The sequence below is a fragment of the Bos indicus genome, chromosome 22 (genome assembly GCF_029378745.1).
Source record: "Bos indicus isolate NIAB-ARS_2022 breed Sahiwal x Tharparkar chromosome 22, NIAB-ARS_B.indTharparkar_mat_pri_1.0, whole genome shotgun sequence".
NCBI classification, from domain to species: Eukaryota; Metazoa; Chordata; class Mammalia; order Artiodactyla; family Bovidae; genus Bos; species Bos indicus.
In genome coordinates, this window is record NC_091781.1 from 45,936,083 (window position 1) to 45,953,876 (window position 17,794).

The 17,794-nt window shown below is 42.8% G+C and overlaps 1 protein-coding gene across 4 annotated transcripts in view; it reads right to left on the reverse strand.

Annotated features, from left to right (window-relative positions):
* Positions 1–17,794, reverse strand: part of CACNA2D3 (calcium voltage-gated channel auxiliary subunit alpha2delta 3) — an 898,858-nt gene that overhangs the window by 110,288 nt on the left and 770,776 nt on the right. The window lies entirely within an intron of this gene.

Below are 17,794 nucleotides of genomic sequence, written 5' to 3' on the forward strand. Positions count from 1 at the left end.
GTGTGACTCTGGATTAGTGTTTGTCAACCAGAAAGTGAAAGCTCGGTTTAGAAGGCAGCGGAGAGACAGAGGCCAGGTGGCTTTGGAGGCAGTTGCAGGCAGATGTGCTGGAAGACGTGCAGTTTGAAGCAGCTCCCATGTGAATTCTTAGAGCCATCTGTATGGATGCTTCTTGACCCTTATCTCTCCACCCTTCAGCAATTATAAAAGCTTCTGATTCCCTGTATTCAAGTCCCTTGGACTACCTAGAGAAGCTTCTGATCCTAGGACCAAATCCTAACTGATAGATGGAAGACTTTGTATTTTCACAGGGTACGTACAGTCAGACCTTGCACACTGCTGGGTCTCCGCCACCTCCACACCGTGAGTAGGGTCCTTCCCCAGGGCACCAGACCATTTGGGGGATACTGAGCACTCAGGACGCTAGGATCCATGCTACTATCCCATAGACACAATATTCTCCTGCATATCTTTGGCAAAAATGTCCCAGTCCTACCCTGCACGGGCAGCCCAGGCTGACTTTGCAACTCCTTTCCTTTATCTCCATCCAGCAAGTCCCAGCTACAGCCTTCGGGGCTCCTTGTCTTCTGTCTCTTAGGTTTGTCTTAGCACTGCTTGGAAGATTAGTCCACCCCTTTCCTGTTCCTTCAGTCGACTGAAAAAATCAAGAGGCAATACAGAATAATGGTGGACTCAGGGTTAGAATTCAGTGTTTAACCTCCCTCGGCTTCATTGCAAAAGCTGGGATGATAAAGTTGGATCAAGCACAGCATCTGGTGCATAGTGAGAACTCAAGAATCGTTAGCTTTGCTGTGATAATAACCCCTAGAATGGAAGATCACTCTCCTTATGGGGCTCCAAAAAGGATTAATGGTGACCTATTTGCCAACCTTTTACTGTCCTCTCCCCAGCAACAGGTTCTCAGATCCACAAAGTCCCCTTTGAACTCTCTCTCTGTATCCCTCCCTCTCTCCCTCACTCTCACGGACTGATCCTATAACAAAACACTGAAATCCTGCTTGAATTGTCACTGCTTAGCGCAGGCAACAGCAAAGAGCTGCCTATTCCCTGCCTAAGGCTCTCCAGGTAACTCTAATCATCTTAAATGCTCTACGGTCACAGGCAGATTAATTTTTCACAATGCTTAACTATTTTTATCCATAGAGTATTACAATTACAGCTGAAGATCATTCACCCTAGAGCTCTGTTTCTTAGGAATAATCTCAGCTGGGGACTAAACAGTCCCAGGGAATTTTTTATAAACTGCATCTACTTCCAAAGCTGCATATCTTACCTTTTATCTGTTCCTTTGTTTCAAGTATTTAAGAAAGGATTGGATTCTTTTCATTCATCTGAGAGGACAGCAAAGCAAAGTGTTTTTTCAATGTTGGGCAGAACTCTTGAAGGGAGCCAGTTCCCTTGCAGTCACATAGCTGTTGCCATTACTTTTTTTTTTTGGTATTCTGGAGCAAGGTATCACTGCACGTGAACCTGCTATTCTTCTCTGCTAAATTACACGTTTACTTTCTCTTATCCACTGTATGACTTATGTTCCTGCTGTCAGTTGATCCTCACATTGCTTCTATCCCTTACATTGTCTATACTTTCTTCTCTTCTGTACCCCTCTTCATTCACCAGTGAGCCTTAGAGTTATTAGAATATTCCCATTTCCCAAGTTGGCTGGGTCCCATTGATTCACCCAACAGTAAAGTCCATGGGTGGGGAAATTCTCAATCCTCATTTTAGTGCCTTGCTGCTAAATGAGAATGAAGGCCACACATAATTGTGGGGAGTCTTTAACATGAAAAAAGAAAGACAAAAATTAACAGAAAAAAATGAGTTTGAGTTAATAGCACAAATAGCAGGAAAAACACAACTTTAGACAATATACTCCAAAAGATCAAAGAAGGCACTGTGTCCTTGGACCAACAAAAAAAAAAGGCTGCTGTAAAAGAGGACTCTTGGAAGTTCAAAAGTGTCAAAATAAACATTTAAGAACAAGAAATAAAAAGATGGAAAAAGAAAAATATCTCAGAAAAATAAAGGAAACAAACAGACTTGGAAAAAGAATAAAAGAAGATTTCCTAGAACTGAAGAACATTAATTTCTAAATCTAAAGAGCTTACAAAATGCCCAGCACAATGAATGTGGTGGACCCACAGCATTGAGGTATTTCAGGATACTACAGACCCAGAGGACACTCAGAAAGTTTCTAGGATGAAGGCTGGGCAAACCTGGTCATATTAAAGGAATCAGAAAGGCATCAGGCTTTCTAACAATAACACTGGAAATCAAAAGAAAATGGAGCAATGCCTTCACAATTCTGAAGGAAAATCATCTCCAGTGCAGAATTTTATACCCAGCCACATGATAATTAGGGCTTTCCAGGTGGCTCAGTGGTAAAGAATCTGCCTGCCAACACAGGAGATGAGGGTTCAATCCCAGATGAGGAAGAGCTCCTGGAGCAGGAAATGGCAATCCACTCAGCAGTGGCCACAGGAAAAGGTCAATTTTCATTCCAATCCCAAAGAAGGGCAGTGCCAAAGAATGTTCAAACTACCACACAAATTGCATTCATTTCACATGCTAGCAAAGTAATGTTCAAAATTCTCCAAGCAAGGCTTCAGCACTACATGAACTGAGAACTCCTAGATGTCCAAGCTGGATTTAGAAAAGGCAGAGGAACCAGAGATCAAATTGCCAACATCCGTTACATCATCAGAAAAGCAAGACAATTCCACAAAAGCATCTATTTCTTCTTCACTGACTATGCTAAAGCCTTTGACTATGTGGATCAAAACAAACTGTGGAAAATTCTTTAAAAGGTAGGAATACCAGACCACCTTATCTGCCTCCTGAGAAACCTGTAGGCAGGTAAAGTAGCAACAGTTACAACTGGACATAGAACAATGGACTGGTTCAAAATTGGGAAACGAGTATGTCAAAACTGTATACTGTCACCCTGCTTAAGTAACTTATATGCAGAGTACATCATGAGAAATTCTGAGCTGGATGAAGCTCAAGCTGGAATCAAGATTGCTGGGGGAAATATCAATAATTTCAGATATGCAGATGACACCACCCTTATAGAGAAAGAGAAGAGTAGTTGAACTAAAGAGTCTCTTGATGAAAGTGAAGAGGAGAGTGAAAAAGCTGGCTTAAAACTCAACATTCAAAAACTAAGATCATGGCATCCAGTCCCATCACTTCATGGCAAACAGATGGGGAAATAATTAAAACAGTGAAAACCTTTATATTCTTAGGCTCTAAAATCATTGCAAACCGTGACTGCAGCCATGAAATTAAAAGACACTTGCTCTTTGGAAGAATAGCTATGACAAACCCAGACAGGGTATTAAAAAGCAGAGACATTACTCTACCAACAAAGGTCTGTATATTCAAAGCTATGGTTTTTCCAGTAGTCATGTATGGATGTGAGAGCTGGACCATACAGAAGGCTGAGCATCAAAGAATTGATGCTTTTGAACTGTGGTGTTGGAGAAGACTCTTGAGAGTCCCTTGGACTGCAAGGAGATCATACCAGTCAATCCTAAAGGAAATCAACCCTGAATATGCACTGAAAGGACTGATGCTGAATCTGAAGCTCTATTATTTTGGCCACCTGATATGAAGAGCTGACTCACTGGAAAAACTCTGATGGGAAAGACAGAAGGCAGGAAGAGAAGGGGACGACAGACGATAAGATGGTTGGATGGCATCACTGACTCAATGGACATGAGTCTGAGCAAGCTCCAGGAGATGGTGAAAGACAGGGAAGTCTGGCATGCTGCAGTCCATGGGGCTGCAAGTCAGACAGGCCTGAGCAACTCAACAAGTACAACAACCAAGTCATAACAGGCATTTGAGAGATCTGATGAAGCACATGGGGGAGGAAGGAATAGGAATGGGTTGAAGGAAAACTAAGCAAATAAAAAGGCACAAGGATTTTTCAAAGCAAAGTATCACACAATAACAAATAAGAAATAGTAAAAAAGAAAATAGTAAAAAAATAGTAAAAAAAGAAAACACACAATAGTAAAAAAGTCCAGAGCAAAGTATCACACAATAGCAAATAAGAAATAGTAAAAAAAAGAAAATAGGAAAAAAAAATAGGAAAAAAGAAAACACACAATAGCCTATGATTTAACCTTGTAAGCAACAAACATAGATGGGCCTAATAATATAATCACTAATTAATCTGAAACTCTGAGACAGCTTTGCAGCTGTGTTGGTGGAATAGTGAGAAGGCAAGAAGAGCTGGTGTAAGAAATACAAAGTACCTACTATTAAAGGAAGTAAATGGATCAGTTCAGTTCAGTCGCTCAGTTGTGTCCGACTCTTTGCCACCCCGTGGACTGCAGCACCCCAGGCTTCCCTGTCCATCACCAACTCCCAGAGCTGACTCAAACTCATGTCCATCGAGTCAGTGTTGCCATTCAACCATCTCATCTTCTGTCGTCCCCTTCTCCTCCCACCTTCAGTCTTTCCCAGAATAATATCTGATATTAAATAAAACTCAGTAATCTCAATTTGCCAGTGAGAGCTGCTAAGAGAGGTGGAAGCCATTGTCTCTAGGAAGTGGAACTAGAAGTTGGGACTGGAGGGGGAGTGGTGAGTCAAGGGCCAGCTCTTTCTCTTTATAAGCTTCTTTTCAGTAGTATTTAATTTTTAAAAACTGTGTTCATACATGACTTTGGTATAAAACCAAATTAATTAGAAATTGAAGTGAAATGTTAAGGGGAGTAAATAATCAGCAGATATAAGCTCCTGGCACAAGTCTCAGGTCTGACCTATTTTTATCATTATTTATTCCTCTCTGTGCCCAAATAAAAAGAGGTGTGGGACTTCCATGGTGGCCCAGTGGTTAAGAACCTGCCTGCCATTAGAGAGAACATGGGTTCAGTTCCTGGTCTGAGAAGATTCCGTATAACTTGGGTCAACTACTGAGCCCACACAAGGCAACTACTGAAACTCCAGTGCTCTAGAACCTGTGCTCCACAACAAGAGAAACCACAGCAGAGAGTCCCAAGCGTGGCAACTGGAGAGTAGTCCCAGATCACTGTACCTAGGCAAAGCCTGGGCACAGGAACAAAGACCCAGTGCAGCCAAGATAAATAAATACAAAGGTTTTACTCTTAAAAAAAATAAGAGGTGTGTACATCTGGAAGGCAGAAGTGCTCTGGGAGGTGGATGGGAGAACATAGGGAGCAGTCAGTCCCTGCACCTTAGGTCAGCGTTAGAATCTTGGAGCTCTGTCTGACTCTGCTTAGCACGTCTCTGTCCAGAAAGTAAGCCTCAGACACATTATAACCTCAGAACCCATGCCCCACACATCAGGGGACTACACTGATATTGGATATATAGACATCACATGTTCAGGGGTGCATTTGCAGGTTACTGCCTGGTCACATGAAAAGAGCCTTTCCACAGATGCGCTAGAATGCCAAGCTAAGGTACAAATGATTGCTAGGCTCTTGTTAACAATCAGATGGTAAACCCCATTTGAAGTTCATACATGACCGAGGACATATTTTTTGAGAAGAAAACAGATCCCACCAATGCCACTTGTGATTGTCTCGAGGTGGAACGACTTCCAAATAAATCAAATAGGTTTGCTGAGAGACAGCTGTCTTTGCCATGGCACCAGACTGAAGTTTATCCCATGGTGAGCAGTTTCCATTTTTACTACAGCCCAAACAGGTGCAAACTGAGCTGTGGAAGCCTGTGGTGGGGAGGCCAGGGCATGTCCTTGAAGTTTCTGCCCGGGGTCCCATGGACACTTAACCCTTAGCATGAGGTCCTTCCTTCTAGATATCAAAGCCATTCATTTGAAGCTGAATCATTAAAATTCAGTTAGAACAGATCTTCTACCAAAATGCCATTAGTGGGAAGAAATTACCTTAATAAAATCTAGTCTCCTAAAGGCTCACAAGTGGTTAAACATTATGAGTTATCTCCTTTGTCACAAAACACGATGAAAACAATATGCAGTGTTGTGTGGGGAGCAATGATACATATTAAAAACTCCAAATGTCATCAAGACTTTATTTACTGCTCCCCCACATAATCCCAGCATTAAAAGAGTGATGAACAATGAATGAAGAGGGGAAAAATCCGACAGACAAAAACAGCTCTGAACGCTCTCTATCCCTGCACCAGTAGTAGTCTGAAAATAATGGCCATCAGGATCCGTATGTTTTCTGCATGTGTAAGAACACTCCTGCACAGGGGGCTTACTTCATAACTGAGATTCTTTTTCATTTAATTCAGTCATATTAGATTATGGGGCTGATTATGATCATATCCACAAATCAGTATTTTAACAGAGTTTCCATGGAAACACTATATGCCCCTGTTTTTTAACTTTTTGGACAAGGCTTTGCCTGTTTAACAACTTGAACAAGTTTGACGAGGACAACATGTTTTGTTTAAGTTACATTAACTGGGGCCAATATTTCCTAATTGCATTACCAGGAGAAACATTCACAGCATTACTCGTACCATGGAAAACCTCCCCTAGTCTCAGCGTTCGATTTGCTTTAATCACAGGAGAACAGGAAACATACCAGGATCGCCTTGTCTTATCAAGTTTTAAATGTGTTAACTGGTTTTAAATCTATGAAATAATCTCCCTTATTAAATGACAAAGTTAGTCTTGTTAAGAGGATCGGCATTTATGGCTATATCCATCAATTTTGAAAAATGCAAACATATTAGCTCTCTGCTAGAGAGCTGATCTCATTGTGCATAAATGCATACCCTTATTTGCATATGGTTTCAGAAAAATTTCATTCTCCCAAAAATGCACACCCCCTAAAATGGTGAAAACATAATAATATCAAACAGAATATACGCAAAAGTGATGTGCAGAAAACAAGAACTTTTCACAAAAGCATCTTTTTTGGTCTTTTTAGGTATTTACACTCACACAACCAGAGACGTTTACTTCTAGCAGTCCACAATTTGTGTGTAGCCTGTAGCAAAGTTTTTGAAAATGCTGTGCTATATAAAGATATGGGGGAAGGGAGCTTTACAGACTAAAGTCAGAGTTCACCCTGACAGCATATAAAACATGTGGCCTGAAGCTCTGTGAGATGTCTGCATCTGAAATGCTGGTGGAGCTTAATAAAATATCAGGGAGGAATAGTTTAATTTTATAGCAATAGGCACCGAAGCAGTAATTTGAGTGGGGCAAACTGTATTTTAATACATCAAAGTATACTATACTACAGGGAAGTCGAATATATTTTTAAAAGACAAATGTTCCCTATTAGAATTACTTGACTTGAAAACTTTTCTTTCTGAAGGAGGGTAAGTAGAAAATAGTCCTAGTCTCCCCCAAGAGCTACCTGTCTTACTTTTTCAACTCTGGACACATCTCAGAAGTTAGCTGATCTGTTTCCAAGTGAACACCTTTTATTCGGGGTGTGGAGTTGCAGATGGACGCTGTAAACCACAGTGCTGAGTGTGTGGTTCCTTCTTGACCCTGGAAAGCCAGCTGTCCAGTGGTACAGTGGTCAGGTCCCCTTCACCCTCTCTGTGCTCTTTCTGATCTGAGTCCCAGTATCCTCTCCTCTGCATGACGACTGAGAATCCCTCAGTGTGAAGGCAGGCTGTGCTCCTCTGTAAGTCTGGATGTTTTAAAGCCAGCATAGCCCAGGAGATTTGTTCATGTGGCTGCCTAAACCATTGCCTGGTGGAGGGGCAGGAATAAGCCCATGAAATGCCATGCTTTTCTTGCTACCGGTCTAGAGATCAAAGACAGTTCTCCCCTTCCTGCCCAGTGATGAAGAGAGGGCGGGACTGTGGGGGCGGCTGCTGAACAGTGGAGCAGCCATGACAAATACGGCTGAGATCTGTCTGATAGCACGGTCCTGGGGATGGACCAGATTAGCACTAGCTCCATGCACAAAGTGCCCTGTTTTCTTCACCTCCGGCCCCAGGATGCTTTCCCAGCCCAAAGCTAGAGCAGACAGACTGGCCTCTTCTCTTGGTGGCCCTTGGCCCCAAGAAGCAATGGGCAGTAGGGAACCACAAGGGCAGAGGTCTTGCTGGGTTGGGGTGAGCAGATTATTTCTACCAAGTCCGTTGTGTCTGAGCTATGACTCTTTTAGGACCCTTCATTTGCTGATGAAGGGTAAGGGGCTGGGAAGAATGCAATTCTTTAAAGGCTTTAAAAAAAAAAAAAAAAAAGAATTAAAAGGCTTTAAAATCAGGCAATGCAGGCTCAAGTCCCCACTCGATTACTCACATACTTATCTCTGATGAGTGATTCACCCTTGCTAAGATTTAGGTTTTCATTCAGTAAGATGCAGACGATAATAGTTTCACTCCTGGAATGGAGGAGGAATTCACGATGGTTTCCAGGTAAAGTACCCTGTGCCTGTGACTTTCTGAGTCTTCTATGAGTTTTAGATGTTTCAATTCAGCTCTGAGAATTTAGGGACTTACTGTGTCAGTCAGAGCAACCTCACTTCTAGACAGAGGAAGAACGAAACACAGAAGCAGCTGCTGATTTAAGTGTTCTGTCACCTAACGTGATAGAAAACACTGAGAAATTACAGTCACAGTTTCCTCTTGGTCCGTTTGTTGTCTGACCTTTGTTACCCTTTCGGATGGACTTCTTTAGGACCAGGTACGTCATTTTCTTGGGCACGGGACCTTCTGTGCTGGGAAAGTCTCAGCAAGATAACCCACATGAGCCCAGTCTGACCTGCCACTCCCCCAGACACTTGGCAATCACAGGGAGCTCTACCTTGGGACCACCTACATACTCAAATGGAGAAACAAAAAATGCCTGTGCCATCCCCTGGCTCAGTCATATTTCTGGTGCACACCAGAAGTTTCTGTGCAAATGCACAGAACACAGCCTAACTTTTGTTGAAGTATGCCCTAATATTTTGTCTTGAGAGATAAAATATTTTGAAGTCTCTTTTAAAAAATAAAGAACTTATTTTTATCACTGTAGAAAAATTGTTGTATTCACAAAGTCAAGAAGAAAATGTCAAATTTACAGCAAGATGTAGAAGCTGGGTAGGTGGGCCCAGTTAGTAACTTCCTACGGGGTGATTCAAATTCTCCCCTCAGCAAACTGGCCCTTGACTTTGGATTCCACACTTATCAGTCACTTCTGCACATGCAAGGCTCTGCTTCAGAAACAGTGACTAGGATTATGTTCCCAGGATGCCACTGGTTGTCTGCTGTTTGTTTCGACCACTGGGCTGGAAAGGATTCTGAGGCCACGCTGGGCTCCACGGCTTTGCTGGGTGGGACCCCACCTGGGCCCACAGATGTTAGTTGCCTCAAGTACCTATTTGCCACCCCTGGACTGCTGGCTCTCATGTCCACTTTACTCAGGAGGGAAAGTCCTGTTCCACGAGCGTGGCTTCAGCACCCTAGCAGGGCCAACTCTTCCTCGACTACTTGTGTGTGTAGCTGACGGCTCCATGCTGCAGCCCCTCAGACACGTGTGGGATGGATTCACCCACAACCACAATGTGTAAGTAAAAGATTAGGATTTGATACACATGTGCTGAGATTTCACCGCACTTGTGAAACTGCAGTCCTCTCTACCTCTTCCCAGAAGCACATGAAGGACAGCAGGAGGCATCTCTCCAGTCACAGCGAGAGGTGGATTAGACAAAGCACACAGCCTGTGAAGTGACAGCACCTCCCAACGTATGTTACAGGGCTCAGGGCTCAGTGCACAGCTCAAATCCCAACCCCAACTTCAGAAAGCACCATTCTTGCAAAGGGGTGTGTGGAGGGCAGGGAGAGAGAGCTTCTCAATATCAATACCACAGCTATAATGGGAGATGGGGGCCTGGGGGGCCACCAGCTTCTTCACCTCTTCTCCAGCACTGGCTTGCCTGAGTTTCCCCTCACCCTCTGTGCTGAGCCACACTAGGCCCCCAGTAGCTCCTAGACGGCTCCTTTGGGCTATCTGTCTGACCTGTTCGCTTTACATGTGACTTTACCTTGTCACCCCTTCTCTTTCTTTTTCAGTAAAAGTCTAGCCCACCCTTCAGATCTCAGCTGGTTAAAACATCCATAGGAACGGCTGCCCCAACCTCCAAAGTCAGGTACCCTGATGATATTCCCTTGCAATACCATGTACCTCCTCTTCCTAGCACTTTCATATATTTGAAAATATGTGTATTTCCCTGTGAGACTGTAGGGTCCATCTGGATTGTAGGACTATTTATTTTTCTGTCTTATTTTCATGTCCATAATATCCTCAAACACAGAGATTGACAGGTAATGAACACTCAATAGATGTCTCCTTAATAAATAAATAATATATAATGAAATTTACAGTGGACTTTCAGAGATGAGATACAGGGCACAGTGAGAGTCCCTCTAACATACTCTGTTTTTGTAAAAGGGTGATTTTACCTCAGGAAAATTTGAAGTGCCAAGAAGTAAAGCAAGTCCAGTCTCTAAGAAACAAGCACCTACATTGCCCATTCTCAGTAATGTCCCAGTAGATTTACCCATCTCAGCTCTTCATCACACACAGCAGCAGCATGCAGCTGTATTTCCAAATGCCTTTGTGGTAGGAGCAACTTGGGGCCATGGATAGAAACTTATAAACATCAGCTATAGCAGTGGAGAGCAGTACACTGAGTTTATTTTCTCCTTGGCCCTAATTAGAATCACAAATGAAATGCTGACAACACATGAAGGAGCCTGCTTGTTGAACACAAATGTTTCCACTCCTATCAACCTCGAAACTCTGATAGTCATGCTTCATGATGAAAGCTAAACAGCCCTGGGGAGATGACTGCATGTTTTCTCTAATTACACAAGGATGGGGAAAAGGGCCTCCTGTTGAGGACAGACTGACTAGAGGAAAGATTGGTAGGTATACCTTAAAAAAATAACAACACATAGTAGGTAACCCAATATGGGCTTCCTGGATGAAATGAAAGGATGAGACCACTACTGTGGCACCAGAATGGGAAATTACTATAAAAACTGACTATTATAAACATGGCTGGCTGCTGCATCAAAGTCAACGCAGGCCCTTTATTTTGTTAACAAAAGTCCCACATGAAGGTTGTAGTCACACGACATCAACAACCAACTTTCTTTTGTTTGTTGAACTATTTTGATGACAAGCAGAGATACGCAGAGCACAAATTCACTTAGATTGCAAATGATTCCAGGCAAATACACACACACACATAGATGCATGCTTTATAACCCTAAAAGATGGTGAATGCTGTCACAGAAGCACCTTTGCATTTAACTTGCTTATTTTTGGCCCAAACAGATTAGTGCAAGTAGATACAGCTTACGTGCCTAGTTGATCCATGTCATACAGACACAGTAATAGAAAATGTATTGCTATGTGCAAGGGCAATTTTTATTATGATTCTTGCATAAAAATAATATTTAACCCTCCCTGCAAATCTTCCAGTTGGGTTCCTTTGTACAGATGATGAAATTGAAGATCACAGAAATTAAATAACTCACTCATGGTCACAGAGCCAGTAAATGTAGAAGGTAGTATTTGAATCTAGATGGTTTCACTCCAGATTCCATGCTTTTAACAGGGATGCCAGAATGAAATGGTGGGACAGATGAAGGCTGGAATAATGAAAAAGATTCCTAAAGTTTGGAATCTTTAACTGGTGAGTTACAATCATGCCTGAAACAACTGTGTTTTCCAGAACATTTTCAAGCCAACATAGAGCAAACTGTTTTAAAGAGAAAAGAGCAAGAAACACTGATTCATTATTTCATCATAATATACATACACTAAACACTAACTTGAAAATATGAAGAACAGACTGTCATCTATTTCAGAAACTGGATTATTACGTTATAATAAAAGTACAAGAGCAAATAAAAATTTACCAAGAAGAGCTGCACAAAACACTCATTTTATGTGTAACATAAGTAAACAATCAAACAAGAACATAAATTTGATTCCAATTTATATTCTTGGGGCAGGGACAAAAGTAGCCAATCAAAAGATTTAAGTAAAACAATGTGTCAGTGTGAGGCCTTGGCCAGGCTTCCCGAGCTGCCATATTTCTTGATCCTTTTGTTTCTTTCATTAGCTTTGTATCAACCAGCATCTGCCTATGTTTATTTCACCAGCTGCATGAGCTCGCTAATTACTTTTAATCATACTTATCTGAAATGCATCTTTATCTTCACATACATCCTGTATGCAGGCAAACCAAGTGCTGGGTGGCTGAGGTTGGGAAGACAATGGGATGGAGAGTCTGTACTTCCTCTAACCTTGACAGAGCGGATGGACCAAAAAAAGGCAGCATCTAAGTCTGTCTCTGCTATTAGCCGAAGGACTTATAAGACCTGGTTCTAAGACGACTGGGCAGTGTCAGTGTCCAAGCAAGTCATACGCAATCTTTACAAAGGTGTAACAGGTGCAAGGTGATGAGATGATCAGCACTGCTTTTGATAAATAAGTAAAAATTGCAAAACACCCTCCAAACTGCTAAGTCTTTTGAAGACCAAGAGTCAGCCTGCTATGTCTTTTCCAGTCCCCATGGCCCTAGCTCAGACCCAGGCTCACTAGAGAAGTGGATGCGGAGAGGTAGTCTCGTGCATTTTGGCCTCTCTCTGTCTTCCTGAGCTTTAGGGAAGTTGGAGGTACACATTTCATATTCACTACTCCACTGATTTTATCAATCATCTCAAGGCCAGAAGAAAGGAATTTAAACTCTATACATAGTCATATAAAGTAAACTGAATGCCCCTAGGTAGTCCTTGAACCTGAATTTTTAACTTATCCAAAAGGCAAGAAAGAATGAGGAGGTACACACATCTTTCCCACTTTTGTACTAGAGAAACCATATGGTAGCCTTGATTCTCCACTGAATGGCTCAAATGAAAACCGTATTTTTATCTTCTGAGTTAGTTAGAGCTTCCAGATGATAAAATTTGTAGCTTACCATAAAAAAGAATGGATTACATTTTAAAAAAAGATCTTAAGACATAAAATACATAAAACGATAGGTTCCCTGAATATTTTACTCAATATAGATGCTCACAATCCATGTGTTCACAATAAATACTCTGGAGACTTTGAGCAAGTTGTTTAACTTTTCTGTGCCTTAGTTTTGTCATTCATTCATTTATTCAGTATTAATTTAATATGCATACTACACAGTACTAGAGAAACTAAGGGAAGAAACAAAAGCCATCTTAAGCTTATAGACTAATGAGTTATTGTCACCTGTAGGTGACAGAATACAAATAAAATGTGGAGACTACTTATGCTCTTCAACATCTGTGAGTCCTCTTCTTACAAAACACACAGCTACATTATATTCCTCAACGTCCTTTGCTATTAGATACGATCATGTGATTTTATTCTGCCCATGGAATTCTCTAGGCCAGAATATCGGAGTGGGTAGCCTTTCCCTTCTCCAGGGGAGCTCCCCAAGCCAGGGATTGAACCCAGGTCTCCCACATTGCAGGCGGGTTCTTTACCAGCTGAGCCACAAGGGAAGCCCAAGAATACTGGAGTGGGTAGCTTATCCCTTCTCCAGCAGATCTTCCTCACCCAGGAATTGAACCAGGGTCTCCTGCATTGCAGGTGAATTCTTTACCAACTGAGCTATCAGGGAAGCCCCTTATTCTGCCCAGTGGAGTATAAATGCACTGATAAGTACCATTTCCAGGCCTGGCCAATGTCTGGTCCTCGTCTTCTTCTTTCATCAGTCAGCTGATGGACAGAACTCTGAGAACTAAGAGGAAGGTATAGTGGCAAGATAGAAGGAACCTGAGTCCCTGAGTGGCTGAATGGGTATCTGGCCCCTGTCAACCTGACCTAGACTGTGATAAGAACAACAAATGAGTAGTTGTGTTCAGCCACTGAGATCTGGAGGTTTACTTGTTACAGCAATTATTACATTAACAATTCATAAATTACCTATTATAAATCCTTACCAATATATGGCCCGCTGTAAGCACTAAATAAATGATACGATCATCATTTAAAATGTATATTCCTAATTCTCTTGTTGTATGTTTCATAAGACCAAAAAGAAAAAGAGAAACAAAGAAGGAAGGGTTAGGAAGGGAGGGAGGGAGGAAGCACAAAATAATACCGAGGTCTTTTTAAAAGCTCTGCAAAAATTTTATACCTAGGTGTAATTTGGTCATCCACAACCCTAGGGAAGTATTTTCCAAGTACCAAACCTCTCTTAATTATTAAATGAAATTTCTGCGTGGATCTGTGGTGCCAAGGGCCTCGTCCAGGCTATCCTGAGCTGCAGCTGTCCCTTGGCTTGGCTGCCTCGCCGGCATTGGAGCCCCACAGCACCTGCTTTGGATGGGGCTCACTGACAGGGAATGGGGGGGCACTTTGCCAAGATTTTACCAAAGCAGACATTAAAACTGGGAGAAATGCTCCTATGAGTTATAAGGTCTGGTCACATGTGGTGATCATTTGGCAGAGAAAGACAGGTGTCACTTTGGAGCTAATCTTCCTGGAGTGAGAGGAAGTAAACTCTAAGGATGCTCTGTTTACACACATAATACAGCTAGTTACTGGGGGATAAGCCATCTCAAACATGCCAGTAAACAAAGCGAACCTCTCCTTGCTATTTAACAAAAGTCAGCTTTTTTTTTTTTTTTTTGACTGCGGTTCTGCATTGCTGGAAGGTCTTTACTTGCTGGGAGTGGGGCCTACCGTCTAGTAGAGGTGTGTGGGCCTTTCACTGTGGTGAAAGCATGGCTCTAGGGCTTTGTGGAGCATGGGCTCTAGGGCACGCGGGCTTCAGTAGCTGCAGTGCTTGGGCTTAGTTGTTGCGGCTCCTGGGCTCTAGAGCACAGGCTCAGTTGTTGTGGCACATGGGCTTAGCTGCTCTGCAGCATGTGGGATATTCCCAGACCCGGGATCGAACTCATGTATCCTGCATTGGCAGGCAGATTCTGTGCCACTGAGCTACCAGGGAAGCCAAAGTCAGCTCTTCTCCTTTGCATTTTGAAAATTACAGCTGTACTACGTGGCTGTTGTAGCAAGTTGAATATGCAGAGGTAAAAAGAGAAAAAAATTTTTCTTCTCTTTCGTCTTGAATCACCCTGTCCCCTAGATAATCAGTATTATCAATATAGTGTCTATCCATCCCCTACTTACTCAATCTTCAGACAAATCAATGCACATTTTTAATCTTCCCACCTCTCACATTTGTTGTTGTTGTCATTTCAACATAAATGGGACTATACAATGTGCATTCTTATTCAAATTGCTTTATTTAACCTAACAATTTATTATGAACATCCTCCTAGGTGGCTATATTTAGCTCTAACTTATTCTTTTAAAATAGCTGAACAATATCACCTCGGAAAAAGAGCTATTACACATTTGCTGGATTTTAAGACATCATCCATTTTGTGCTATGCTAAGTCTCTTCAACCATGCCTGACTCTTTGTTACCTCAGGGACACTGTAGCCCACCAGGCTCCCCTGTCCCTGGGATTCTCCAGGCAAGAACACTGGAGTGGGTTGGCATTTCCTTCTCCAGGCGATGGTCCTGACCCAGGTTATCAAACTTGCATCTCTTATGTCTCCTCTTTACCACTAGCTCCACGCCACATCCATTTTAAACGTTAATTTTTTTTGGAGGAAGGTGAAATGTTAAATAGACCAATTTATATGAGGAAATTTTCTCACTTAAAACAAGCAAAAAAATATAGGGAAACATTCTGACTTAAAATGAGCAAAAAAAATATAGGGAAGCACTCTCACTCAAAATGGACAAAAGTGTGTAGGAAATATATTTATATAAAAATATACAGAAACTAGGAAGTTCTTGAAATTGCAGTGTGATAGGAGCCACCATATTCCTTTGAGAGTGTGTCTGAAGCAAGTTCTGTGCAGAGAACCGGGCTCTCGACTAGATCCTGGTACCGGGAGCCCCTCAGAGTGCCTGGCCTCACCCGACCTGTGAGTCTTTTGCACACACAGTTGTCTTACCACGTTTCTGGGCTGACTTAGGGAGGGAGGGACAGAAGTCACTGCAGGCACTAGCATGCCTATCACACAGCCTCTCTGTATTCTCTGGGCTGAGGCCAGGTGGCATAAACACTCAGCCTCTGCATCCACAGCCCTTCTAGGTCCAGGAGCCCCTTCCACTCCAAGTGTGCACTGCCATTTTGAATCGCCGTTAAGAGTCAGCAGGAGTAAAACTGAACCAAAGAGCTCCTTTGGGCAATAGGCCACAGCTCCCAGGAACCCATCAGTTGTGGGGGTTTACCGTGTGTTCCCAGGGTATTCACATATATGAGCTGGGAGCAGTGAGTCAAGACCCTTTGAGGTCTGCCAAGACATACTACTTTACAGGAGACACCACTTCTGATTATCTGCTCTACCAGACCTGTGCTGTGAATGCAGCCCTTGATCCTCTCTGCATCCTGTGAGGCTGGCATTCCACAAATGAGGAAGCTGAGGCTCAGAGAAAGTGAACGATTTGCCTAAGATCATACAACCTGAGAGTACAAGCACCATGAAAGTGTGCTTCCTCATTGAGCCACACAGGCTGGCTCTAAGGTAAGGTCAACTGCCTACCGTTTTCCTGGAAGTGTCCCGGTCCCTTATACCCAACTACGCCATCAATGGATACATTGTTTTCAGACCTCTGAGTCCATGAGACTTGGACCCTAGCTGGTCTGCAGGACACCAAATAGATCTGCTGCAACCCAAAGAGACACCCAAATTCTTTATCTGTCCAAGCTCCCCATAAGTCTGTAAGTACAAAGCCTTTCAACCCCACTCAAGCATTCTACCAGAATGACAAAGTTTTGACATAAGAGGGCGCTAAAGATCCTCCTCCTCAGCCCTCTCATTGTACAGACAAGGAAATGGTGGTGGATATGCCCAGCGGGGTGGTGGCAGTGGGAGTATGTGACAGCTAGCTGTGGTGGAGCAATGACAGTAGTGGCTAGACAGTGGGACAGAGCAGGGTTTCACCACTATAGCCTGTGGGTCCATCCAGTCCTCCACCTGTTTTGTTTTTGTTAATAGTTTTCCTGGGGCTCGGGCACACCATTTGTTTCCAGATTGTTTGTGGTTGGTTCATGCTATAACCTCAGAGTAGTTGCAACAGACACTGCATGACGATAATGTCTTAAATATTTACCATCAGCGCTTAACAAAAAAGTTTGCTGGCCCCTGGGAAAGACAGAAGCACACAGCTTGTAAGTTATTAGAAGCTGTCCAGTTCTTAGAATGATTGTTAGGTTCACAGGTGTTTGTTGTATTATGACCCACTGGTGACTGACTGCCCCACACAGGCCACTGACAGTCCTGTATCGTACAGGAATATTATTAAATCCTGTGCGCCTGAAAGTAGACAGAGGAAAAGGAGAAAGAAAGGAACCCTTTAGTCCTTATGAAGATTTAAAGGCCTCTTTATTGCCTATGCTTGACTTGACTGCATTGCTTTTCAGATGCTCAAAGACTGTTGGAGAGAAGGACTAAAGATGACAGACTGAATGAAGCAGATTTTCAGGAAGGAGGGAAGATGAGTATCTTAGGCTCCAGGAGGCTGGAAGGAGCTTGTCCAAAGGAGCAATGGGATCCCAAACAGCAGGCCATTAAGGATAGTCTCAATCCAGTTTTTCACTTCATTCCCAAGGGTCCTCTTCCCTCGGTACCACCAGAGTGGCATGAGGGGCCAGGCCTCCGGGACTTTTGTCAGGACCCGCCTCCTGCCTCCTGAGTCAAGGGCGAGTTGAATGCTAGCAGCATAGAAACCTTGGAAAGCACTCTTGGGTAATTGTGACCGTTTATTAAGGTACAATATTAATGCAT